Genomic DNA, 17,915 nt, shown 5'->3' with positions numbered 1-17,915 from the left:
TATACAGCCCAGCACAGCCTCCAGTTAATATATACAGCCCAGCACAGACTCCAGTTAATATATACAGTACAGCAACAGCCTTCAGGTAATATATACAGCGCCCAGCACAGACTCCAGGTAATATATAATACAGCCTAGCACAGCCTCCAGTTAATATATAAAGTTCAGCATAGCTTTAAAGGGAACCTGTGACCCCCACGCAGGCGTTTTTAAGTAAAAGAGCCACCTTGTGCAGCACTAATGCTGCATTCTGTCAAGGTGTCTCTGTTACTTAGCTTCCATTACACCGCTGAAATAATCGTTTATATAATTGTTCAAAAATACCTGAATTTTGACAGGGGGGCAGGTCTTTCCCCTCTGACAGACACCTCGCATTCATCACTGATTTCGTATTTGGCGCCTCCTCCTCCGTTTTCTTTTGAAATGCTAGCGCTTGCGCTGTACTGTAGTTTAGTGGGCATGCACAGTCAGCGCTTCCTGACGTGCCCGTGCTGTCAGATAACATCCCGGCCTTCATATCGCGTGGGCCTGAGATCCCGCCCCGCAGTCGTTTATGATTTATTCACACTGCGGGTCTGGGATTCTCGGGCATGCGCAGTGGTTATCTGCGGCTCTCCGCCTCCCGGAAATCCCTCCGCCTCATTCCTACATTGCATTGTCAGCGTTGGAATCGTCAGGTCCTCTATTATTGACGTGGCATCGCATCCTCCCCTCTGAAAGCTCCTAAAGCTGAATGCTGGTGTGTGGGTCTGCCTATGTTGGTTCTTTGCGGCTATGGCAATGCTGGGGTGATGATTGCATGGCACTATAGTGCCAGGCAGCAATGCTTGGGGTGATGATAATATGGCACTATAGTGCCAGGTGGCAATGCTGGGGGTGATGATTGCATGGCACTGTAGTGCCAGGTGGCAATGCTGGGGGTGATGATTATACGGCACTATAGTGCTAGGCGGCAATGCTGGGGGTAATGATAATACGGCACTGTAGTGCCAGGCACCAATGCTTGGGGTGATGATAATACGGCACTGTAGTGCCAGGTGGCAATGCTGTGGGTGATGATAATACGGCACTATAGTGCCAGGCACCAATGCTGGGGGTAATGATAATACGGCACTGTAGTGCCAGGTGGCAATGCTAGGGGTGATGATAATACGGCACTATAGTGCCAGGCACCAATGCTGGGGGTGATGATAATACGGCACTGTAGTGCCAGGTGGCAATGCTAGGGGTGATGATAATACGGCACTATAGTGCCAGGCACCAATGCTGGGGGTAATGATAATACGGCACTATAGTGCCAGGCGGCAATGCTTGGGGTGATGATAATATGGCACTGTAGTGCCAGGCGGCAATGCTGGGGGTGATAATACGGCACTATAGTGCCAGGCACCAATGCTGGGGGTGATGATAATACGGCACTATAGTGCCAGGCACCAATGCTGGGGGTAATGATAATACGGCACTGTAGTGCTAGGCGGCAATGCTGGGGGTGATGATAATACGGCACTATAGTGCCAGGCGGCAATGCTTGGGGTGATGATAATATGGCACTGTAGTGCCAGGTGGCAATACTAGGGGTTATGATAATACGGAACTATAGTACCAGGCGGCAATGCTTGGGGTGATGATAATACAGCACTATAATGCCAGGTGGCAATGCTGGGGGTGATGATTAGACCGCGCAATTGTGCAAAGCAGCAATGATGGGGGTGATGATTGTACTTCACTATTGTGCAAAGCAGCAATGATGGGGGTGCTGATTATACCGCACTATTGTGCAAAGCAGCAATAATGGGGGTGATGATTATACCGCACTATTGTGCCATGCAGCAATGATGGGAGTCTTGATTACATGGCACTGTAGTGCCAGGTGGCAAAGCTGGGGGTGATGATTATACTGCACTATTGTGCAAAGCAGCAATGATGGCTGTGATGATTATACCGCACTATTGTGCAAAGCAGCAATGATGAGGGTGATTATTATAACGCGCTATTGTGCAAAGCAGCAATGATGGGGGTGATGATTAGACCGCACTATAGTGCCATGCAGTAATGATGGGGGTCATGATTATACCGCACTATTGTGCAAAGCAGCAATGATGGCTGTGATTATACCGCACTATTGTGCAAAGCAGCAATGATGGGTGTGATGATTTTACTGCACTATTGTGCCATGTAGCAATGATGGTGGTCATGATTACACCACACTATTGTACAAACCAGCAATGACCAGGGTGATGATTATACGGCACTATTGTGCAAAGCAGCAATGATGGCTGTGATGATTATACCGCACTATTGTGCAAAGCAGCAATGATGAGGGTGATTATTATAACGCGCTATTGTGCAAAGCAGCAATGATGGGGGTGATGATTAGACCGCACTATAGTGCCATGCAGTAATGATGGGGGTCATGATTATACCGCACTATTGTGCAAAGCAGCAATGATGGGGGTGATGATAATACTGCACTATTGTGCCATGCAGCAATGATGGGGGTCATGATTATAACACACTATTGTGCAAAGCAGCAATGATGGGTGTGATGATTTTACTGCACTATTGTGCCATGCAGCAATGATGGTGGTCATGATTACACCACACTATTGTACAAACCAGCAATGACCAGGGTGATGATTATACGGCACTATTGTGCAAACCAGCAATGATGGGGTGATTATACCACACTATTGTGCAAAGCAGCAATGATGGGTGTGATGATTATACCGCACTATTGTGCAAAGCAGCAATGATGGCTGTGATGATTATACGTCACTATTGTGCAAAGCAGGAATGATGGGGGTGATAATACCACACTATTGGGCCCCCCATTCATGAGCAGCCAAGCATCTCCACCAGGGGCCCCCCCATTCATGAGCAGCCATGCTTCTCCCCAGGGGCCCCACCATTCGTGAGCAGCCAAGGCCATGATTTTCCCCAGGCCAGGGGCCCCCCCATTCATGCGCAGCCAGGCCATCATGCTTCAGTTCTCCCCCAGGACGGAGCCCCCTAAAATCATGCCTGCCATGCTTCAGTTCTCCCCCACCCCAGGAGCCCCCCAAATTCATGCCTGCCTCCTCGGTCCCAGTCCTTCAGTTCTGCTCAGCTCTGGTACTCTTACCTGGAGCAGGCAGGGCAGGCCAGAGTCCCAGACCAAGAGGATCCACACTGTCCACTCCACTCTCCAGTCACAGTGTCCGCACTTGCTGGCTGATGATCTCACCTTAGCCCTCAGGGCTGCTCTCCTCTCCTTACTGGCTCTGCAGTGCTCGCGCTCCACATGGCTAATTTGCATTGAATAATTAGCCATGCGGTGCTGGAGGCTGGAGGGGCCCCCTGTCCCCTTGGGGCCCTGCAATGAACGGCTGCACAGGCGGTAGGTCCGCCCCTGCCTTTATGGCAGAATGGCCTGATGGAAGCCTCTCCTCAGTGCAAGACATATGAAAGTCTGCATAGAGTTTGCTAAAAAAAAAAAAAAACACATGAAGGACTCCCAGACTATGAGAAATAAGTTTCTCTGGTCTGATGAGACGAAGATAGAACTTTTTAGTTTTATTTCTAAGTGGTATGTGTGGAGAAAACACACACCATATACATACACATACTGTATACATACACACATATATACATATACCGTATACACACACATACACCGTATACACATACACATATACCAAAAAAAGAGAGAAGCCAGCGCTGCCGGTGGTCAGAACGCATAACATGAGGTGCATATGCACATATTAGCATCTAACTGTATTCAAAATGAGACATTTAGCAAAATATTGATCAATAAATCGAGCCACCCCGCCAAGGCAGTCTCATGTGGGGGGTCCTACTCTACATTTTTAATATTCACTGTGCGTCACATGATCGGGGGTCAGCAATGCGTTGGCATAACAACCAGAGATCTCATAGAGACCTCTCTGATTCTTGCTGCCTGATTGCTATGAGCATCAACCGGTAGTCGGCGCTCATAGCAATGCAGTATTTCTGCTACATAGAGGCAATCTGCTTATCTTCTATATGTAGCAGAGCCGATCGAGTTGTGGATGCTTCTTGCCTCCCGTGAAGCATGCTAAAAAAATTTTCAAAAGTTTTTAAAAATATGAAAAAAATAAAAAAATATATAAAAGTTTAAATCACACCCCGTTCTCCCCATTTAAAAAAAAATTACACATATTTGGTATCGCCGCGTTCAGAATCGCACGATCTATCGATAAAAAAAAGAATTAACCTGACTGCTAAACGGCGTAGCGAGGAAAAAAATCAAAACGCCAGAATTACGCTTTTTTGGTCGCTGCGACATTGCATTAAAATGCAATAACAGACGATCAAAAGAGTCTATCTGCACATAAGTTGTATGATTAAAAACAACTTCTTGGCACGCAAAAAATAAACCCTCACCCAACCCCAGATCACGAAAAATGGAGACGCTAGGGGTTTCGGAAGATGGCGCAATTTTTATTAGAAACTTTGGAATTTTTTTTCACCACTTACATAATAATTATAATAATCTTTATTTATATAGCGCCAACATATTCCGCAGCGCTTTACAGTTTAACAGTTTTAAAACACAAGTCATAAGTAACAAGGTTAACAATACAATAATTAAAGCAAAATAAGACAAAATAAGATGACCCTGCTCGTGAGAGCTTACAATCTACAATGAGGTGAGGGAGATACAGAGTACAGGTGTGTATTTACAATGGTGTATTTACAATGATGGTCCAGCCATCTAGAGGGAGTGAAGGATGGATGGAGATAGTGAATGGGCTACACACGCACCCTTACACATAGAATGACTTTGATTAGTGAACGTGATAAGCCGCTCTGAACAAATGTGTTTTGAGGGAGCGCGTAAAACTGTGCAAATTGTTTAGTCCTACTTTCTTGGGGTAGAGTATTCCAGAGGATAGGAGCAGCACGGGAGAAGTCTTAGAGTCGTGAGTGGGAGGTACGGATTAGTGCAGAGGTTAGTCGAAAGTCGTTTGCAGAGCGCAGCGATCGGCTAGGCCGATAGACAGAGATGAGGGAGGAGATGTAGGGGGTGCCGCACCGTGGAGAGCTTTGTGGGTGAGAACAAGTAGTTTAAATTGGATCCTATAATGAATGGGCAGCCAGTGTAATGACTGACGAAGAGCGGACACGTCCGAGTACCGATTATCCAGATGGACAACCCTGGCTGCTGCATTAAGTATGGACTGGAGAGGGGATAGTTGAGTGACGGGGAGGCCAATTAATAGAGCGTTGCAGTAATCCAGCCGGGAGTGGATCAATGCTACAGTGAGGGTTTTTGTCGTTTCCATGGTGAGAAAAGGGCAGATTCTAGAGATGTTCTTTAGGTGTAAGCGGCAAGAGCGGGCAAGAGATTGTATATGGGATGTGAAGGAGAGATTGGTGACAAACATAAAACCCAGACAGCGCGCCTGCTGCCGGGGTGTTATTGTGGTGCCACTCACGGAGAGGGAAATGTCAGATTTAGGGAGGTTAGTAGACGGCGGAAGCAGAAGTAGTTCAGTTTTGGAGAGATTGAGTTTCAAATAGAGAGTGGACATGATATTGGAGACTGCGGACAGACAGTCACTGGCGTTCTGTAGTACAGAGGGGGTAAGGTCGGGGAATGATGTGTATAGTTGTGTGTCATCAGCATAAAGATGGTACTGAAAGCCAAATCTGCTGATGGTCTGTCCAATTGGGGCTGTGTAGAGAGAGAAGAGAAGGGGGCCAAGGACTGAGCCCTGAGGCACCCTGACAGCAAGAGGAAGAGGAGATGAAGTGGAGCCAGAGAACAAAACACTGAAGGAGCGGTCAGAGATATAGGAAGAGAACCAGGAGAGAACAGTGTCCTTAATGCCTAGTGACTGGAGCCTAGAGAGTAGGAGATGGTGGTCAACAGTATCGAAAGCTGCAGATAGGTCAAGAAGAATGAGCAGAGAGTGGTTACCATTACGTTTTGCTGTCAGAAGGTCATTGGTCACTTTGATGAGTGCAGTTTCATTCGAATGTAGGGGACGGAAGCCAGACTGTGAAGGGTCTAGAAGGGAGAGAGTGGAGAGGTAACGGGTAAGGCGGGAGTAGACAAGGCGCTCCAAAAGTTTAGAGATGAAGGGGAGATTGGAGACTGGTCTGTAGTTTGTGCAGGATGGGTCGAGAGCGGGTTTCTTTAGTAATGGAGTAACAATGGCGTGTTTGAAGGAGGATGGGAAAATGTCCGAGGAGAGGGAGATATTAAAGATTGTAGTTAGGTGGGTTGTGACGACTGGAGAGAGACTGGAGGAGATGTGAAGGAATGGGATCAGTAGTGCATGTAGTCGGACGAGAAGAAGAGAGGAGTCTGGAGACTTCTTCTTCTGTGATGGGATCAAATGTGGAAAGTGAGCCAGGGGAGATGCAGGAAGGGATGGGAGTCACATCACTTGGTGGTTGGGAGCAGATTTCCTGACGAATATTATCTATTTTTTCTGTAAAGTGGGAGGCCAGGTCATCAGCACAAATGTCTGTGACAGGAGCTTGTGCTTTTGGCCTGAGGAGGGAGTGAAAAGTGTCAAAAAGTTTCTTGAGGTTGTTGGCTAGTGAGATCAGGGTGGTGAAGTAGGTCTGTTTGGCGAGGTGAAGGGCAGCGTTATAGGCTCTTAACATAAATTTGAAGTGGATGAAGTCTTCTGGTGTGCGGGTTTTTCTCCATAGGAGTTCAGCACTCCTAGAGCATCGCTGGAGAAGTTTAGTTTGCAATGTGAGCCAGGGCTGTTTTACTCTGTGCTTGGAGGTTCTGAGGGTGAGGGGAGCTACTTGGTCAAGGGTGCTTCTAAGAGTGTCATTGTAGTGATGAACAGCCAGATTAGGACAGGAAGAAGAGGAGATTGGGGATAGTGATGAGTGTAGTGAGTCTGAAAGTGTCTGAGGGTTAATGAGGACCTAGACATGTTTGCTGTCTATGAATTTGTAATGACCTGGAGAATCATAATTCAATATATTGGTTGCACCATGCAAAAAATAACGAAAAGGATAGCAGAACATTTAAGGAACATTGAATTAAAAAACGCAGCTTATTCTGGAGCGGTAAAACATTTTGTCAGAACACACCAGGGCGATATTAGCTCATTTGCATTTTATGCTTTAGAAAGGGTTAATAACCCTGAACGGGGAGGTGACAGGCAAAAATTGCTGAATATAAGGGGAAGCTTTTTGAATTTTAAAACGTGATACAAAATTCCCGAATGGCATGAATTTTCGTAATGATTTATTTTATATTTATTGAATTATGGTATTTGTATGTGTTTTTGAATTTCTGGTGTGTATACTCTTTCAGGTAGCCACTTTTGTTTGTTGATTGTTTGCAAATCTAACCTGCCATTAGGATTCTTCAAGTCATTATGATTTCATATATACCAAACATGTCTAGGTTATTTTTTATCTAAGGCCTCTTTCACACTTCAGTTGTTTGACGTCAGTCAAGATCCGCCGTTTTGAAAAAGGATCCGCCATTTTTTTTGACAGATCCGTTTTTTTCCCATTGACTTGCACTAGCGGCGGATTTTGACGGATGGTCATCCGTTGGATCCGTTTTTTGACGGATCCGCCATATTTTTGACGTCCGCTGTCTTGAGTGGACAGACAATGAAACTTTTTTTGTCTGCGTTAAAACAGCGGATAGGGCGGCGGATCCGTTGCCAACCGTTATTTGATGGAATCTGGCAACGGATATGCTTTTTTTTTGTTTTGTTTTTTTTACATTGAGCATGCCCGGAAGAATTTCCTTGCCGGAAATTTAACCCAAAATATTCTCTCTCTCTCATTCCCAGACTTTAAATTTCAGTCTCTAGCTGCTAAAGCGGATCAGTCCAAAAATGGATCCGGTGGCATCTGTTTGTACCACAATAGAGACAGATCCGTTTTTTCACAACCTGGCGGATTTTGACTGACGTCAAAAAAACTGAAATGTGAAACAGGCCTAATGGGTTAAAAAAAATTCCAAAGTTTGCTAAAAAAATAAATAAAAATTGCGCCATTTTCCGAGACCCGTAGCATCTCCATTGTTCGTGATCTCGGGTCAAGCGAGGGCTTTTTTTTTTGCGCGCCGAGCTGACGTTTTTAATTATACCATTTTGGTGCAGATACAAACTTTTGATCGCTTGTTATTGCGTTTTAATGCAATGTCGCAGCGACCAAAAAACCTTAATACTTGCGGCTTGATTTTTTCAGGTTAATCCTTTATTTATTGATAGATCGTGCGATTCTAAACGCGGCGATATCAAATATCTGTAGGTTTGATTTTAGTTTTATTTTGAATGGGGCGAAAGGGGGGGTGAATTGAACTTTTATATATTTTGCATTTTTTTCCATATTTTTAAAAACATTTTTCTTTAACTATTGGCATGCTTCAATAGTCTCCATGGGAGGCTAGAAGCTGCCACAACTTGATCGGCTCTGCTACATAGAAGTGATGCTCAGATCGCCTATAGGTAGCAGATTTACTGCATTGCTATCAGCGCCGACCACATGGTGGTGCTCACAGTAATCCAGCATCAACAACCATAGAGGTCTCAAGGAGACTTTTGGTTGTTATGCCGACACATCGGTGACCCGCCATCACGTGACGCAGGTCATCCAGTGTGCGTATTTCCGGCCGGATGCGCTTGTTAAATGCCGCTGTCAGTGTGACAGCAGCATTTAACTAGTTAATAGCTGCGGGCGGATCGCAATTCCACCTACAGCTATTACGAGAACATGTCAGCTGTTTAAAACAGCTGACATGTCCCGTCTTTGAGGTGGGCTCACCGCCGGAGCCCTCATCAAAGCTGGTGATACTGACATTGGCATAATAGTACGTCTGATGTAAGGGGTTAAAACCCTCTATGATTTATATGTACAGTTGCCCGGAAAGTTACAAAGACTATTCTGGAAACAAACAAGCACTGCATTTGGCCATTTTCATCTGGGCCATGGATTTTAAAAGAGAACCCAAGTCTGACCCCTGGAAAACTTCCCAACGTTAATCAAGACTAAAATCTTTTGACTGAAAGTGATAACTCCTGTCTTTTAGAAAAGAGAGATTAAATTTGACAGTAATATATATAATATTTTAAAGCTGTGAATTGCCTGAAAAAAACAAACAAAATAAAAACACACCACTAAATTGCAGCCTGACTATAGGCAACTCACAATTCACATGCATCTTAAAGCTATGTGCAGACAGTATTTTTGCAAAGTTTTCAGAAAATGAGCACAACCTCCAATTTTTTTTTCTTTTTTAACCCCTTTCTGCCAGATGACGTACTATTCCCGGGATAGTACGTCATCATTGATCAGCCGCGCTCACGGGGGGGAGCGCTACTGATAGTGCCAGGTATCAGCTGTGGGAGCCAGGTGTCAGGTGTCACGGACCGCTCCCTGCACTTTTACCCCCGGCACACTGTGATCAAACATGATCGCAGTGTTTCAGGAGCAGGCAGAGGGGCTGTCAGCTGTGACAGCACCTCTGCCTTTGGATCGGAGACCCCACGGCATGTTGCGGGGTCCCAATAGCTGACATGAAGACCCGATGACGTCATGATGACATCCAGGTCTCCAGGCCTGAGAGACTTCCAGTCATGCACAGCGCATGTCAGGAAGTCTCTGTTGTCAGTGCGTAGAAGCTGCAGTGCTGACAGCTTCTATAGCATGCAGATAAGCGAGCAGCCTGAACAAAATAAGTGTCCCATAGTGGGACAAAGTGTAAAAGTCAGAATTAAATAAAAAAAATCTTTTAAAATAATAGTAAAAATATTTAAAAAAAAAAATATATTTATTTAACAATAAATCAGTATTTGAATACAAAAAAACTCTTAACCATATAAGTACACATAATTGGTATCCCCACGTCCGTAACGACCCAACCTATAATGTACCACTAGTTAACCCCATTAGTGAAAACCATTTAAAAAAAAAAAAAGCCCAAAAAACCAATGCTTTATCATCATACCGCCGAACAAAAAGTGGAATAACACTCGATCAAAACGACGGATATAAATAAACATGGTACCGCTGAAAACGTCATCTTGTCCCGCAAAAAACAAGCCGCCATCAGGGAAAAAATAAAAAAAAGTTATAGCTCGCAGAATAAAGCGATGCAAAAATTATTATTTTTTATATAAAAGTTTTTGTTATATAAAAGCACCAAAACATTAAAAAATGATATAAATGAGGTATCGCTGTAATCGTACTGACCCAAAGAGTAAAACCGCTTTATCAATTTTTCCACACGCGGAACGGTATAAACACCCCCCCCAAGAAATTCATGAATTGCTGGTTTTTGTTCATTCTGCGCCCCTAAAATCTGAATAAAAAGCGATCAAAAGATGTCACGTGCCCGAACATGATACCAATAAAAATGTCAACTCGTCCCGCAAAAAAATAAGACCTCACATGACTGAGCAAAATATGGAAAAATTATAGCTCTCAAAATGTGGTGATGCAAAAACTAATTTTTTGCAATAAAAAGCGTCTTTTAGCGTGACAGATGCCAAACATAAAAACCCGCCATAAATAGTAAATCAAACCCCCCTTTACCACCCCATTAGTTAGAGAAAAATAAAATAAAAAAATGTACACTGCTCAAAAAAAATAAAGGCAACACTTAAACAACAGAATATAACTCCAAGTAAATCAAACTTCTGTGAAATCAAACTGTCCACTTAGGAAGCAACACTGATTGACAATCAATTTCACATGCTGCTGTGCAAATGGAATAGACAACAGATGGAAATTATTGTCAATTATCAAGACACCCTCAATAAAGGAGTGGTTCTGCAGGTGGGGACCTCAGACCACATCTCAGTACCAATGCTTTCTGGCTGATGTTTCGGTCACTCATGAATGTTGGTTGTGCTTTCACACTCGTGGTAGCATGAGACGGATTCTACAACCCACACAAGTGGCTCAGGTAGTGCAGCTCATCCAGGATGGCACATCAATGCGAGCTGTGGCAAGAAGGTTTGCTGTGTCTGTGAGCGTAGTGTCCAGAGGCTGGAGGCGCTACCAGGAGACAGGCTAGTACACCAGGAGACGTGGAAGGGGCTGTAGGAGGGCAACAACCCAGCAGCAGGACCGCTACCTCCGCCTTTGTGCAAGGAGGAACAGGAGGAGCACTGCCAGAGCCCTGCAAAATGACCTCCAGCAGGCCACAAATGTGCATGTCTCTGCACAAACGGTAAGAAACCGACTCCATGAGGATGGTCTGAGTGCCTGACGTCCACAGATGGGGCTTGTGCTCACAGACCAACACCGTGCAGGACGCTTGGCATTTATAACAGAACACCAGGATTGGCAAATTCGCCACTGGCGCCCTGTTCTCTTCACAGATGAAAGCAGGTTCACACTGAGCACATGTGACAGATGTGACAGTCTGGAGATGCCATGGAGAGCGATCTGCTGCCTGCAACATTCTTCAGCATGACCGGTTTGGCAGTGGGTCAGTAATGGTGTGGGGTAGCATTTCTTTGGAGGGCCGCACAGCCTTCCATGTGCTCGCCAGAGGTAGCCTGACTGCCATTAGGTACCGAGATAAAATCCTCAGACCCTTTGTGAGACCATATGCTGGTGCGGTTGGCCCTGGGTTCCTCCTAATGCAGGACAATGCCAGACCTCATGTGGCTGGAGTGTGTCAGCAGTTCCTGCAAGATGAAGGCATTGAAGCTATGGACTGGCCCGCCCATTCCCCAGACCTGAATCCGATTGAGCACATCTTGAGCACATCTGGAACATCATGTTTCACTCCATCCACCAAGGTCACAATGCACCACAGACTGTCCAGGAGTTGGCGGATGCTTTAGGCCAGGTCTGGGAGGAGATCCCTCAAGAGAACATCTGCCGCCTCATCAGGACCATGCCCAGGCATTGTAGGGAGGTCATACAGGTACATGGAGGCCACACACAATACTGAGAGGGACGTGGAGGCCACACACAATACTAAGCATCTTTTCCTTGTCTTGAGGCATTTCCACTGAAGTTGGATCAATCTGTAATTTGATTTTCCACTTTGATTTTGATTAGCATTCTAAATTCAGACCTCCATGGGATATTAATTTGGATTTACATTGATCATTTTTATGATTTATTGTTCTCAACGCATTCGACTATGTAATGAATAAAGATTTGCAACTGGAATATTTCATTCAGTGATGTCTAGGATGTGGTATTTTAGTGTTCCCTTTATTTTTTTGAACAGTGTATTTATTTCCATTTTCCCATTAGGGTTAGGGTTGGGGCTAAAGTTAGGGTTGGGATTAGGGGTGTGTTGGGGTCAGAGTTGGAGTCAGAATTGGGGGGGGTTCCACGGTTTAGGCACATCAGGGGCCGTCCAAACGTGACATGGCGTCCGATCTCAATATCAGCCAATTTTGCGTTGAAAAAGTCAAAGGCGCTCCTTCCCTTCTGAGCTCTGCCGTGCGCCCAAACAGTGGTTTACATGCATATATGGTGTATCAGCGTACTCAGGACAAATTGCACAACAACTTTTGGGGTCCAATTTCTCCTGTTACCCTTGGTAAAAATAAAACAAATTGGATCAGAAGTAAATTTTTTGTGAAAAAAAAGTTAAATGTTCATTTTTTTTAATCATTCCAAAAATTCCCGTGAAGCACCTGAAGGGTTAATAAACTTCTTGAATGTGGTTTTGAGCACCTTCAGGGGTGCACTTTTTAGAATGATGTCACTTTTGGGTATTTTCTATCATATAGACCCCTCAAAGTGACTTCAAATGTGATGTGGTCTGTAAAAGAAAATAGTGTTGTAAAAATGAGAAATCGCTGGTCAACTTTTAACCCTTATAACTTCCTATAAAAAAAAAAAATTTTGGTTCCAAAATTGTGCTGATGTAAAGTAAACATGTGGGAAATGTTATTTATTAGCTATTTTGTGTGACATATTTCACTGTTTTAAAGACATGAAAATGCAAACTTTGAAAATTGCGAAATTTTCAAAGTTTTCCCCAAACTTCCGTTTTTTTTTTTCCACAAATAAACGCAAGTTATATGAATGAATGTTACCACTAACATTAAGTACAATATGTCACGAGAAAACAAAGTCAGAATCACTGGGATCCATGGAAGCGTTCCAGAGTTATTACCTCATAAAGGGACAGTGGTCAGAATTGTAAAAATTGGCCCGGTCATGAACGTGCAAACCACCTAGGAGGTTAAAGGGGTTAAAAGGATTTGGGGAGTTTCTGCTCAATTTCTGTTCAAAAAACACCACTGTGTGCATATACCATTGGGGTATGGCTATGCAGCAGCTTTGGCTGCAATGTTGGTTGCAAGCCCAAAGATCGCAATATGCTGCTACGACTTTGCAGAGTAATACAAGTGAATGTGATTGCATTGCAGTGAGAATACAAAGACACAAAAACAAATCCAACGGTCTGAATTTTTGTGATTTGCTTGTCAAGGTCACAGCACCTTGCGGTTTGCAATACAACCTCCATTACATTCACATTATGCGGGGATGTAGAAGTGGCACAAAGTGATCTTTAGCTACATGACCTGTGTCATGGCCAAAGCCACGGTGTGACCCACTCCGGCCTCGTTTTCCAAGCTGCAAAGTGACCGAATGACAATTATTAGATGTGGTCTTCATGTCATGCTCCCGGGTGAAAGTGGACAAAGACTATTGCCCATCACTCAAATATATCATGCAAAGTGTATCAGTCATTTTCCCCAGCTTACAAAAAAAAAAAAACAACACACAACAACCACACACGAGCCATGGCATGATAAATCTCAAATTAACATTAAACTACAATAAGAAATAAGAAAACAAAAAACACTTTTTTTTTTCAAAGGCTCAGTTCACACTTTGCGCTATGGAGCAGTTTTCTAAGAAGTTATGAGAAGCCTAGGAGCATGTTCACATTGTCAGGAAGTAAACATGGATTCTGTGCCTAAAATCTTTACTAACACTGCTGAAATTCTTCCCAAAATGCAAATATTTTAAAACATGTTCCCCAGGAAAAAAAACAGGAGAAAAAAAAAAAAAATAAAAAATAAAATGAACTAACTCGCGGCAAGTTTTTAATTTCATAACCTTACTGTCAACAGCGCTGATACGGTGGCGCATGTCTGACAAATCAAGAGTTTCCATCTTGGTTTTTCCTGACCTTATGTGAACATAGCTTAAAAGAAAAGTATAACTGAAAGTTTTTACATTTCTATTTGTTTGTTTGTTTTAATCCATTACTACTTGTGGGATAATATTTAAAAAAATGGCAATGAAACAAAGTCTGTATCAGGACTAAACGCCACACGTTCTCACCTGTTCTTATGAAGATAAAAGCGGTGTATGCTCCAAACACTGCAGTGTATGAAAACTGAAAAGCTACAAGAAAAATAAAATGGCCTCAATTGTGCAAATTAAGCAAAGAAAAAAACCAAAAAAAAAAAACACAAGACAAAATGATAAAAATAAAATTCTATTCATAGTCTGAAAATGGAACATTACATACCAGCAGACAGAAATATGCTCAGGACGGTACCTTGCCGAAACCTCAGCTGTTCAATGACATGATGAAAATGAGCTGAAAAAAAATAAAATACAATAAAATTAGAAATTATATATCCAAGAATGAAGCAGAGCAAGTGTACTCTCCTAAACGCACCCAAGAAAGTGTTCACAGAAGTCCGTGCAAACACCTGTTAGGCCGCGTTCCCACGATGAGCTTTTGATATTGCAGATTTTCTGCGCTATTTCTGCACCCATTAAAGGGAACCTGTCACCTCATTTTTCCGCTATAAGCTGCGGCCACTTCCTTTTGGGGATTATCTACAACATTCTATAATGCTGTAGATAAGCCCCTGATCTGACCTGGAAGATAAGGAAAACAACTTTTATTATACTCACCCGGGGGCGGACCGGTCTGGTCCGATCCGATGGGTGTCGCAGGTCCGGCGCCTTCCATCTTCATGCAGTGAATGTCATCATCCTCCTTGTTTCGTGTCACGGCTCCTGCGCAGGCATACTGATCTGCCCTGTTGAGGGCAGAGCATATTCCTGCAGTGCGCAGGCGCTGAGCCTCTCTGACCTTTCCCGGTGCCTGCGCACTGCAGTACTTTGATCTGCCCTCAACAAGGCAGATCAGTACGCCTGCGCAGGAGCCAAGACACAAAGCAAGGAGGATGATGACATCATCTCTAGAAGATGGAAGGCGCCGGACCTGCGATACCCATCAGATCGGACTGGACCGCCCCCGGGTGAGTATAATAAAACTTGTTTTCCTTATCTTCCAGGTTAGATCAGGGGCTTATCTACAGCATTATAGAATGTTGTAGATAAGCCCCGAAAGGCAGTGGCCGCAGCTTATAGCGGAAAAACGAGGTGACAGATTCCCTTTAAGTAAAATAGATTACGCGCCTTCTTTTCAAAAAGAAGCATTGTATAAAAAAAATTTAAAAAAAACTCACCCAAAACTCATCGTGGGAACGTAGCCTAAGTTCTTGGTCAAGGTTTTAAAATGCATCATCATTCTTGGTGGAGGTTTTTATATTATGCAGACCTTAGATAATAATGGGATAATACTGGCTGCACACAGACTGTAAAAAAAATTGCCTGAACTTACCCCGAGCCTAAATTCAGACAAATGTATGTTTGATTCGTTTGTGCAACAGACTGCACATAGACCAATACTAGTGTACGTGCTAGTGCACAGGTCCACATTGGGGGAGAAAACAAAAAAAATTATAAAACCTTGCAAATTATTTTATTATGGGATTTGTCTTCATTCCAGTAAAAAAAAAAAAAAAAACATGCAAGTTGCTTCTAAACCCCGGATTTTGCCCAGTCTATTTGCATTAATATCAGAGTGCACGCATTTGGAGTACAGATGATGGCAGTGATGGGACAGCACTAGTGATGAGAGAACGTGCTTGGATAAGGTGATATCCTAGAATGCTCGGATGCTAACCAAGTGATATCGGTGTACTCGAAAAATATGTTCAGTCCCTGAGGCTGCTGCAGGAGATCGTTCTGATAAGCAGAACACTCAGGAGTCAGGCAATACTCATCACTGCCATCATCTGTACTCCAAAGGAATACGTTCTGATAGCAATGTAGCTGAAGGCAGGCAGAGAGACTGAGGAAAAGCCGCCATTTACAGGTGTTTTTTTTTGTTTTGTTAAACAGCAATAAAAACAAATTCCTTAATGAAGATATTTGGAAAGTTTCATAACTTTCCATTCTGGACAAAATAAAAAAAAAAAATAAAAAATAGCTTAGGTATTCTTTTTAAAGACTACATCAGTAGGATCAACTCCTCCTAAGGCCTGTTTCACACATCCGTTTTTTGACGTCCGCCAAAGTGTGAAAAAACGGATGTGTGAAACAGGCCTAAGCCATCTGTATGGACATGTAGGTCATATAAAGTTGTGTAAAATGATATCATGATGTCTGCGATCTGATGCCTTATTAAGAAAAGCATGGATTTCTCTAGAATATGTAAATGAGCTGTTAAGATCTATGGGCCGGACGTAGATCTCCCTGATCTAGCTACAGAGCTTATGTTAAATGAAAGGCAGTGTTACCAGTGTGAGACATGTATATCAGGAGAGCAGACTGCCAGTCATTACATGTCTCACACTGGTAACGCTCCTTTCATGTAAAATAATGTGTGGAGGCAGATTCTCAGGGAGATCTACATCCAGCACATAGATCTTAACAGCTCATCTACATATTGAATAGAATGTTGAATTCTCTGGCATAAGACATCAGATCGCAGATATTGGGGTATCATTTTGTCCAACTTTTTATGACCTACATGCCCATATAGACGGCTTAGGAGGGTTTTTCCTACAGACAGATGCCATTTAACCCCTTTTGCCATCTGACGTACTATCCCGTCCATGGGACCTGGGCCCCTATGCTCATGGACGGGATAGTACGTCATAGCGATCAGCGGCGCTCACATGGTGAGCGCCGCTGATCGCGGCCAGGTGTCAGCTGATTATCACAGCTGACACCCGGCACTATGTCAGGGGTGGTCACGGACCGTCCTGACATGTTAATCCCTGGCACACTGCGATCAAACACGATCGCAGTGTACCGTGGGTTTAGGGAAGCATCGGCAGGGAGAGGGCTCCCTCCGTGCTTCCTGAGACCCCCGTAGCAGAGCAATGTGCAGCGCTGTTGCGGGGGCCTCCTTCCCTGCAGGTCCCCGAATCCAAAATGGCGGTGGGGACCTTTGGGGGCCTGCAGGGAGGTGGCTTCCTCATGCCTGCAAAGCACCGGCATGAGGAAGCCTGCAGCACTACCTGTGACAGATCGCTGATCTGTCACAGTGATCTGTGATGTGACAGATCAGCGAAGTGTAAAAAGGAGATTTTTGTGTACTCACCTTAAAATCTCTTTCTCTTAGCCTCTAATTGGGGGACACAGAATCATGGGTGTTATGCTGCTGTCCGCTAGGAGGCGACACTATGCATAATCTGAAAAAGGTTAGCTATGGCTCCTCCTCTGCAGAATACACCCCTGGATGGCGTCCGCCTTCTCCAGTATTGTGCAAAAGCATTAGGAGGAACATAACGGAAGAAACATAACCATGCCTGTAAGAAGGCTACTATGTACAAGCTCAAAGAACAATATGAGAACCCAACCGTAACAGCCACCAATTAAGGGCAACAGGGTGGGAACTGTGTCCCCCAATTAGGGGCTAAGAGAAAGAGGCTTTATGGTGAGTACACAAAAATCTCCTTTACTCTGTCGCCTCATTGGGGGACACAGAACCATGGAACGTCCCAAAGCAGTCCCTGGGTGGGAAGCAATGGACGAATATTGTGCTAGCAGGACCCTAAACTTGGGGCACTGCCGCCTGCAGAACCAGTCTACCCAGGTTCGCGTCCGCTGAGGACTGGGTATGAACACTGTAGTGTTTTGTAAATGTGTGTAGGTTAGTT

General features: G+C 44.1%; 1 pseudogene; it reads right to left on the bottom strand.

Annotated features, from left to right (window-relative positions):
- Window positions 1-17,915, bottom strand: part of LOC141078106 (uncharacterized) — a 766,429-nt pseudogene that overhangs the window by 282,566 nt on the left and 465,948 nt on the right.

Source organism: Dendrobates tinctorius, unplaced genomic scaffold (assembly GCF_039654945.1).
Source record: "Dendrobates tinctorius isolate UK_male_01 unplaced genomic scaffold, ASM3965494v1 ptg000503c, whole genome shotgun sequence".
NCBI classification, from domain to species: domain Eukaryota; kingdom Metazoa; phylum Chordata; class Amphibia; order Anura; family Dendrobatidae; genus Dendrobates; species Dendrobates tinctorius.
Note: the sequence above shows the minus strand (reverse complement) of the source record. Positions and strands in the feature narration are given on the sequence as shown.